We start from the raw sequence: 10143 nt of genomic DNA on the forward strand, positions 1-10143 counted from the left end.
TTTTTTTTCAAAATCTGTTATTCATGTTGCTTGTCTGTGAAAAGATTAATATTAATTTAAAGAGAATCTAATTTGTAGGTTTTAAATTCTTAGACTAATAAGGGGGCTAATGAGAATTATGGGCATTAGGTAGCAAGTGGTCCTTTTTCTCTTTTGTTTAAATTGGGATACTGAATTAAAAATAAAAACTGTGTACATTCAATGTGTACCAGATGATAATCTAGCTCAAGCGTACCGTGTGTACATATTGCCACCATCATATTAGTTTAGTTTTCCTTGCACTACCTGTAGTTATTATTGTGTGCAACTTGTTTTTAATGAACACTTAAAATCCGCTCTCATTAGACTATATTATTGAATATAGCACGTAAGTTATGCATGGGATTCCTAGAATTTTATCTTTATTCCAGAAAATATGTACTCTTTGATCAAATTCTTCCCACTCCTCCTGGGCTAAATTCTTCCCACTCCTCTAACCTTTAGATCCCTATAGCCACCATTTTTCTCTATGGCAAAAACTCTTTGAATTCACACTGAAGCAAGGTTATACAGTATTTGTCTTTCTTATGTGCCTGACTTTATTTAGTGTGGGCTTCTCTAGATTTCTTCATGTTGAATCATATGATAGGAATGACTTCTTTTTATGGCAGAATAGCATTTCTCTTGTTCCCCACATTTATCTATATCATCTATATATCTGTATCTATCTGTCCATCCATCTGTCTGTCTATCTTTCCTCTATCTATCTAATCTGTGTCCACGTCTATGTCTGTATCACATCGTACTTATTCCTTCATCTGTTACTACCTGGATTGTTTGCACATCTGAGTTCCTGTGGCTAATGCTCCAAGAAAAGTGACAGGGTGTAGATAGCTCTTCACCAAACTGATTTCATTTCCCTTGGATATGTAATCAGCGTGAGACTGCTGGATGGCATGGTGCTTCTCAAAGTGTTCCTTTTATGATTTGAAAAAATCTGCCTAACGTTCTCCCACAGTGACTAGAATAGTTGACATTCTGGCCAATAGTATGAAACAGTTCTTTTTGTGTTATGCCCTGCTAACGCGTCATGATCTATTGCCATCTTGTTCTTAGCCATCATAACAGTAGTAGGTGATGCCTACTCTGTCACTGAATATTTTTGTCTTTTTCTAGTACTAGAGATTGAGTCAAGAGAAACCATACCATGTTTCCACGTCTAGCTGGCTTGCTTGCTTTTTCTCTCTTTCTTTCTTTCTCTCTTTCTTTCTCTCTCTCTCTCTCTCTCTCTTTCTTTCTTTCTTTCTTTCTTTCTTTCTTTCTTTCTTTCTTTCTTTCTTTCTTTCTTTCTTTCTTTCTTTCTTTCTTCCTTCCTTCCTTCCTTCCTTCCCTCCTTCCTTCCCTCCTTCCCTCCTTTTTTTAGACAAGTTCTCACTAAAATCCCTAGCTGCCCTCAGATTTGTGATGTTCTTGGTTTACTTCCTCAACAACTAGGACTACATGCACAAGACTCACTGTTATGCCCACCTTGAGTTTTATTCCTTTGATGATTGGAGGTACAGGGCACCTCTTCTATATCTGTTGATCATTCATATTTTCTCTATAAAAATATCTATCAAAGTCATTTGCTTTTTCTTCATTTTTTTTTCCACTATTGAGAACTGAATACAGAGCCATCATACCAGGCTACATTTTCCACCTATTTTAGTATTTATTTTGAGTCATGTCTCATTAAGTGATTAATTGGCCCAGGCTGAGTTCAATCTTATGCTCTTCCTCCCTCCCACCTAACTCTTAGTTGGATTATTTTTGTTGTTGTTTCTGGGTTGTATGGATTACTTTCACCTTTGGATATTACTCTTTGTGAGACATATAGCATGCAAATATTTTCTTCAATCAGAAAATTGTCTCCTTATTCTTTGACAGCTTCCTTTCCTGCATAGAAGCTTTGTACTTTGATATAATTATACTTGTTTTTTTTCTGGTTTTATTGCTTGCATTGTTAGTGTCAAAAGCAAAATTCTACCACCAAGACCAGTTTCAAGAAAACTGCCCTCTGAGTCTTTCAAGATTTTAACAATTCCTGATCTTATTTATAAGTCCTTAATCAAGTTTGAGGTCATGTTTGTACAAGATACATTTAAGACAAGGTTACAATCTCATTGTTTTGATTGTAGATATTTAGCTCTCTCACACTGTTTACTGAAGAGATTATTCTTTCCCTAGTGTGTTTTCCTGCCAGTCTTGTAAAATATCAGGCGATCATATGAATGAATTTACTTTTTGGTTCTCTACTCTGTTCCATTTTTCTTCATGCCTGTTTGTAAGACAGAAGTGCAAGTTATGATTACTGTAGTTGTACAAAATATATTAGAGTCAGTGGATTGAATGCTTACAGCTTTCCTTTTACTTATAGATGTTTCAGTTTTGCAGTTATTTTTTAGTTTCATAGAAACTTGAAGATTTAAGATTGGTTTTTCTTATTCATGTGAAAAATGTTAGAGTCTCGATAGAAATTGTATTAAAGATTGCTTTCATTACTAAGTATATTTCTTTAGTATTAATTCTGCAGAAGCCTAAACATGGTATACCTTTTTGCGCATCTTTATTTCATAGTTTTCAATTTACTAATATCTTACTTCTTCAGTTGAATTTATTTTGAAGCATTTTTTACTTAGATGTTATTATGAAAGAAAGTCCTAATTTCTTTGTAGGTAGTTTTATTTAATATATGGAAAGTCAACTGATCATTGCACTTTGACTTTATATTCTGCATGTCTACTGAACTTTTTCATTGGTTCTTCTAGTGTCTACATAGAATCTTTAAATTTTTGTGTATATGATCTTACGATCTGTGAATAAGGAGAAATAGAGTTCCTTCTTTCTTACTTGATTTTTAAAATTTCTTTATTGTGTTTCTGTCCAATTTTTCATGCTAAGGCTTCTAGTACCACCTCAAATATTAACACTTGGAGTGGATACTCATGTCAAATTCTTGACCTTAAAAGAAAAATATTCCTGTTTTCAAATGTTGATGATGATTAGGTGTGATTTGTCAAATATAGTCTTTATTATTCTTTTTTTTAAATTTTATTTATTTATGTGTGTGTGTGTGTGTGTGTGTGTGTGTGGCCAGCTCAGCCCACCAGGGGGCGGGGCTGGCTGGCATGTGGTGCTGGGGGATTGAACCGCGGTCCCTGTGCTTTGCTAAGCTTGTTCTAAGTAGGTGCTTTAGACCACTGAGCCATCTCACCAGCCCAGTCTTTATTATTCTTGCAAAGCTTTCCTTTTGCATTGCTTTGTTCAGAGTTTTTCTTATGAAATGCTGTTGGATTTTTTTAGATGCTGTGATCTGTATGATTTTACACACACTTTGTTAATGTGACATACTGGTTGCATATTTTGAACCATTCTCACCTTGAAAGCAAATCCCACCTACTGATAGCATAATTAATCTTTTAATATGCATCTGGATTCAGTTTAGTGGAATACTTGAAGCTATTTTCTGCTACAAACACCAAGAATGTTGATGTGTACTTTCTGTTTTTTTTCTTTTACTTTTCTTTCTTTTTTGTATAGGCAGAACCAAGGATTGAACTCAGGTCCTTGAGCTTGCCAGGCAAGCAATTATCCTACTGGGCCATCTCCCTGGCCCCTCTGTTCTTTTCTTTCCAATGTCTTATTTATTGCTGTTCTAAAGGTTGTCACTTTTTTTGTCTTTTGATTTACAGTTTACTTTGATTTTTCTTTCCAGTTCCTTGGGATAAAGTTAGTTTTGCTTCCATTGAAATCTTTTATTTTCTTAGTGCAGATATTTATAATTAATATCTTCCCCTTTATTGCAATTTTTGAGTATAAGCTTTTGTGTATTATGTTTCTTTTCATTTTTCATGAGAAATGCTTGCTCTTCTTTTGGAGTTCTTCTTTGGGACATTGATTATTCAGATGTTTTCTTAAATTTGGTATTCGCTCTTGGTATTGATTTCTAGGTTTATACTCTTCTATTCAAAAATTATAATTCAACTGACTTCAAGTTTCTTAAATTTTTTTTACTTGTTTCATAGTTTCAGATATTATTTATTATGGGAGAATTCTGTTTGTGATTAAAGTACCTAGAGAACAGAAAAGCAAATAATTACTGAGGTGAAGATGCCTGAATACAGTAATAAAATAATAGTAAGAAAATGCAGTGTCAAAATTTCATCAATATATGTCATCCAAACACAATAGCGATAAAGAAATAGCAGATTTGATCAACATCATAGACAAAATGGATCTATCAGCACATTCCATTTTAAAACAGCAGAATGTATATTCTTCTAAATATTAGTTACATATACATTTATAATTATTCTTTGCTTTTGCTGAGTTGAAAGGTTTATGATATAATATTATTTGGGTCCTCTTACAGTTTGATAGATTTGATTCTATTGTATGACATTTCTTATTACTACTTAACTTTTAGTTCACATTTATTTGCAATATATTTTTCTGTCCATTATTTATTAGTCTATGAGCATTTTTACTGGTAAAGCAAATAACTTGTAAGTGTGATACAATTGCCTTATTTTTAGATTAAGTTTGTCACTCAGTGTCTTTTGAAAATTTAATTCATTTATATTTAAAGTAATTGTTGCCATACACGAATTATTTTTCCTCACTTTGCCATCCTCTTTTTGAAGAGTTAACTTTTTGTAGTTCTGGGGTTTGATTCACTTTTCTTTTGTAGATTTCTGAGAAGTTTTGAGGATGTTAACATGAAGCTTATATTAAGCATGAGTGCATAGAACTCTATTTTAAGCAGTTAACAACTTAAATGCAGTGCCATGTGAAACCCACAACTTTTGTTTCCTCCAACCAACATACATTTTATGATACTGACATCATGTTATGTTTTCAGAGTGTTTAGCTTAGAAATTATAATTGTATTACTTCAGTACTTTTTAAAACTTTACACTGGACTATTTTACTCACCAGACTTATAGTGGTGGGTGGTCTGAACTTGACACTTTACCTTATCAATGAATTTTGTATGTTTTGATCTTATTAATTAGCATCCTTTCTTTAAACTCGAAGAGTTCCTTTTAGCATTTCTCATAAGCGCAGTTACTGAATGATCAACTGTCTCATTTTTGGTTTCCCTGGGAATATCTTTGTTTCTCTCTCCTTTAGACAGCTTTTCCTGATATAGTATTATTTGGGATAGATTTCTTTCTTTTCTTTTTTATCTCAGGTAGCTATTTGAGTAGATCATTCTGAACTTGCAAGGTTTTTTTCTGAGATATCAGATAAATGTGAAATTTTCCCTCTTCACTGTATGTCCCCTTTTCATACTGCCGCCAGGAATCCTCCTTTCTCTTTAACTTTCTAGTTTTTAATTTGTACATATCTGTTTGATTATGTATATAGAAGTTGTTATTGTATAGTGGTTTTCTCAACTTCATGAGTCAGTTATTTGAAAAGTCTCAGCTGGCATTTCTTTAAATAAGCTACCAAATTTTCTTTCCTTCACTGTCTAAAATTGCCTCCATATATACACATGCACATTATAAGGTTTTGCAAATTTCTCTTTTGCTTGTCTCATTCTTTTTTGGTTTTTGACTTGGTTAATTTAGAGCCATCTTTGAAATTCTTAATTCTTCATTCTGCATGTTGGAATCCGTTGCATGATCTCTTTTATACAGTTTTTAATTTTGTCAGTGCATTCTTCAAATTCTTCTTATTTCTCAAAATGACCCTCCCAGACCTCCAAAATTTGTTTTTTATGTGATTTCTATTATTTATTAAAATTCTCATTTTTTTTTGATGTACTATTATCCTAACCTTAACTGTCCATCATGTTTTCTTGCATCTCATTGGTTTTCATAGAGGTTAATATTTTAAAAATCATTTTAGGAAATTTACAGTTAAATTTTTATTAGCTAGTTACTTCAGTTTTACTAGTTCTTAGATAGTGTTGCATCTGACTGATTATTTATCTGTATCACTTTACATTGATTTCTATGGACTTAAAGGAACAAGTATTTAGGGCCAGCCAGATAGCTCAGGGGACCATAGCACCCGTTTAGGCAGGTGTAGAGAGCAGAGTTTGGTCTCAGCATGCCCTCCTGGTCCTGCCCACAGGGTGTGCTGAGCTGGAGACTGAGACTGGGCATGGTGGGCTGCACCTATAATCCCAGCGCTTTGGAGGCTAAACACAGGAGGATCATTACAAGTCTGATCTGTATAGTTAGACCCTTTAGACCTTGCACTAAAAACATAAAAAAAAATCTAGTCCCAACACTATATTTTAATAATGGGAATATATGTTTATTTCATTTCCATCAAAATTGTTTTTAGCTACTAAAATCTTTATCATGGTGAATCCCTGGCCTGATGGGATTATCTCCCAAACCGCAGTCAAGTGTGGTCATGCCTAAGTCATGTTCTCCTACTCATTATCAAAGAGGTCTCTGGGTTGCTAGTCTGTTACCAAGAGTCCAAGTACATGTTGAATTTATATGATCCCAGTGTAGATCTGTTGGTGTCCAAGGCCTTGATAAGTTGGAATTTTAATGGCTCGAGTGTCTGCTTTTATTTCATCATATAATATGACTTTATAAGATGGGTAGACACCTGTGGCTCCCACTAGGTTCCTCAAAGCACTCCAACTGGATGAAATAGGTTAACCTGCAATCTGGGGCATAATTGGGCAGAACCCTCCATTTACGGTTGGCCTGGTGTTTTCGGTAGCAGAATAGTGTCAAAGATTGTATAGTCAAATATTCAAGAAACTGGAGCTATTTCTGCATCTGGATCCAGAATCATGATTGTTAAGTATGAATGTAGGTCTCAGTTTATTTCTCTAAATGAACCTCCCAGACCTCTAGCTCTACCAGAGTCTCAAAGTCCTGCCTCAATTCTAAAGTTCTTGCTGGGGCCTTTTACTTGTGTGGACGTACAAAGATTTCATTCCTATTGGATAATACCAGCAGGACCTCGTAGTCTGCTATTTCACAGATGTACAAATCCAAAATGAATTCTAGATTTCTTGGTTTTAGACACAGAGAGTGCTCTCTGTCTCTCTGAGTCTGTCTCTCCCTCTCCCTCTGGATATAGTTGTATAAAGTTTGAGCCATTCAAGCATCACTTTATTCCATATGTTTTGCATAAATCTGAAAACCAAGCATTAGAAGTCAGCATGAGGACTAAGATTATTATTAGTCACTACACAAAGACCTGAGAATGTTTTCATCTCTGAGGTTTGCCCTGGATTTCTAAAATGAAGAATAGTTGTAACCTAAAACTCATTCCATTGCCAAGCCTTGCAGCATTCCTGTTTCAAAGTCAAAAGTCTTGACTTCTGAGTCTGGCATTTTCCCAAAAATAAAGTTCCTATGATATACTTTGAAGAATTGTTACAGAACACATCTATATTAGATGATAGCATTAAAGCATAGTTTCTGAATATGGATTTGACATACTTTTAAGTGCCTTCTGCTCTGAGTTGTATGTTCTCTTTGTTGCCTATATGTATCAAAGACTAGCACAGAATTAATCATTATATGTCCTTGTATTATTTTCCTTGCACTGATACTACAAATTTTATAAGCTGCATTGAAACGCAAGAACTATATGGTTTCATAGTTCTAGAGGCTGTAATTAAACAGCAATGTATTTGCTCCTTCTGAAGAATGTAGAAAAGAATATTTCTTTGCTGCTTCCTAACTTCTGATGACTTCCAGTAATGTGGAGAGTTCCGTATTGCTTTCAGCTGCCCGTCTCTGCCTCCATTCTCACTGCCATTTTGCTCATGTATGACCATGGCTTTCTGTCTCTTCTCTAAGGACAAAAATCATGTTAGTTTGGAGCCTTTTTGTATTTCATTATTGCCCTATCTTCACTAGTTATTACTCAATAAGATCAGAAGCTGAGTTATGAGGGTTTAGAATTTGCAGAGATCTTTGTTAGGGAAACAATTCAACTTATAACTATTATATAAATGCAATTTTAAATTTTAATATTGGTATATATAATATATAATATATATTATATATATATATTTTTTTTTCTTCTTATTTCCAAAGTTGAAGCAGTAGGGGAAGTTACAGATATTTACTTTTATAAAGTCTACTGCTTTTAGCAGATGTAACGATTTTAACAGCCAGGTATTTCAAAATCTGATGTCTTCACTTTTCAGTCTCTCTTTGTCCTTCATAAAAGGGCAAATGATACATGAAAACATCCCCAAATGATTGAATTTATCTGCAAATTGCTTTCAGGTGCTCAAATTACTTTTTCTCCATCTTCAAACTAAAGACAAAAAGAAACAAAAAAGAAACTCAATGTCACTGTAGAGCAAAATCATGAGGAGGATTTTAAATGTTTTATTTTCTTTCATTTTCCCTCTGACATATTTCTTGTCTATACTTCACCAGCTTGTTTTTGCTTAAGCTTACCAGTTTATGCCACTTGTATGAGATGCGATTCTCTTCAGTTCTTAATTTTTCCAGTAGATGAACAGAGTAGATAGGTCACAATACACATTCCACTAGTTTAATTTCCTTTAATAACTAATTACCAAACACTTCAAATTTACCGTTGATATGTAAAATGCCATATGAACATTATGATACATTGCTAAAAACATATTTCATAAGTTAATTGGAGAAGCATCCCAAACTATGAGGACTTTGATTCTATTATATTTTCTTACTGAAGATGTAGGTGGTGCTGGTAAACAATATGAAATTTACTCTGTTTTAAACTCAGTATATGTCATATCATTTGCTTGGATTTTCCTCAATTCTGTTGCCCAGAAGAATTGTCAAGATAAATTTGATAGAAACTGAAATATCATTTGACCACACACACCAAACTGTTTCTTTTCTGGTGTTCTGAATTTCATAGTTTTGCAACAAGAATGAAAGCACAAATAAACTGCCCTTTTCATAAGTCTATACAAGGCAAAATGGCAGTAATTTAAATACAGGGCACAGGCACATAACAGTGCGCTCATGCAATGGCTGGAGTTGGAGCCGCCATTAATACATAATATCTGTTAGCTTCCCTGAAGTTTAAGAAAAATATTCAATTTAATAGGGATACATGTGAGTGAATTTTGGACGATGGCTTCTCCATATTAATAAAGATGTCTAATTCAGTGGCTACATGGTTTACACTTTGAATCATATATTGAAACTGTAGAAACAATATCAACACCAGTGATTCTGTATTGGGATTTTCTTCAGTTGTGCGTAAGTAAAGCTCAGTTAGATTTACCCAGGAAAGAGATGGTCATGAAACTGTGGATGAGTAATGACTTGGCTTCACTAACAGTAAAAGCATATCCTCTTGTTAGGCCTGTCTTCTCCTTAGCTCTATTTACACTTCTATGTCTCCTTGAACTCTTCATTCTTCCCTGTTGTCTTTATTGTGATCATAGTTTTTATTTAAAGGAAAATAAAACGTGATAAAACATGTCAGAAACAATGCAGAATTTCAGCAAAACAAGATGATTGGAACTCTACAGTGATAGTTACATTGCGTATTGTTGTCTTTAAAGTAGTTGTTTAGATTATCATATATAAGCATGATGTTGGTCAAAAAAAAAGTAACCATTAACTATTCTTTTTAACAAACCAATAGAAATTAGTGCTACAATTATGTTAGCTATCTAACTGAAAACATCATACCACAGTGATCATAAATATTAAATAGCAGGAAAAGGCAGCATTTGCTCTGTGCAGGTTGCTGGTATCAAAACTGCTGTCATTTACCTCTTAGGATTTCTTATGCTGCACAATGACATGTATACTAAATTTATATGTTCCACTAAATATCATATATTCAGTTGATAAAAAGTAAACTTTTTACTCATTCAAAATACTTTTTAAGTCAGCAATGAGACTACATAACATGAACAGAAACCCCCAAAGCTTGAACTGCTTTTAAAATGTTGGTAACAAACACATCTTGTCTACTCTTTACTGATGTAGCTCATGTCATCATGTAGAATGTTAAATACTTCCAAATATTTGGGGGATATGAAATTCCTGGTAGTATCCCAGCCAAAGAATTGAAGCAGATATCGTTCCATTTGGCAAGGCTGGAGGAAAACAGTATTTTCTTATTCTCAGTTTACGTATAAAATCCTAGAACAGGGAGACGATTAGTTTAGCTTCT

The sequence above is a fragment of the Octodon degus genome, unplaced genomic scaffold (assembly GCF_000260255.1).
Source record: "Octodon degus isolate 3935 unplaced genomic scaffold, OctDeg1.0 scaffold00018, whole genome shotgun sequence".
In the NCBI taxonomy this organism is placed as follows: Eukaryota; Metazoa; Chordata; class Mammalia; order Rodentia; family Octodontidae; genus Octodon; species Octodon degus.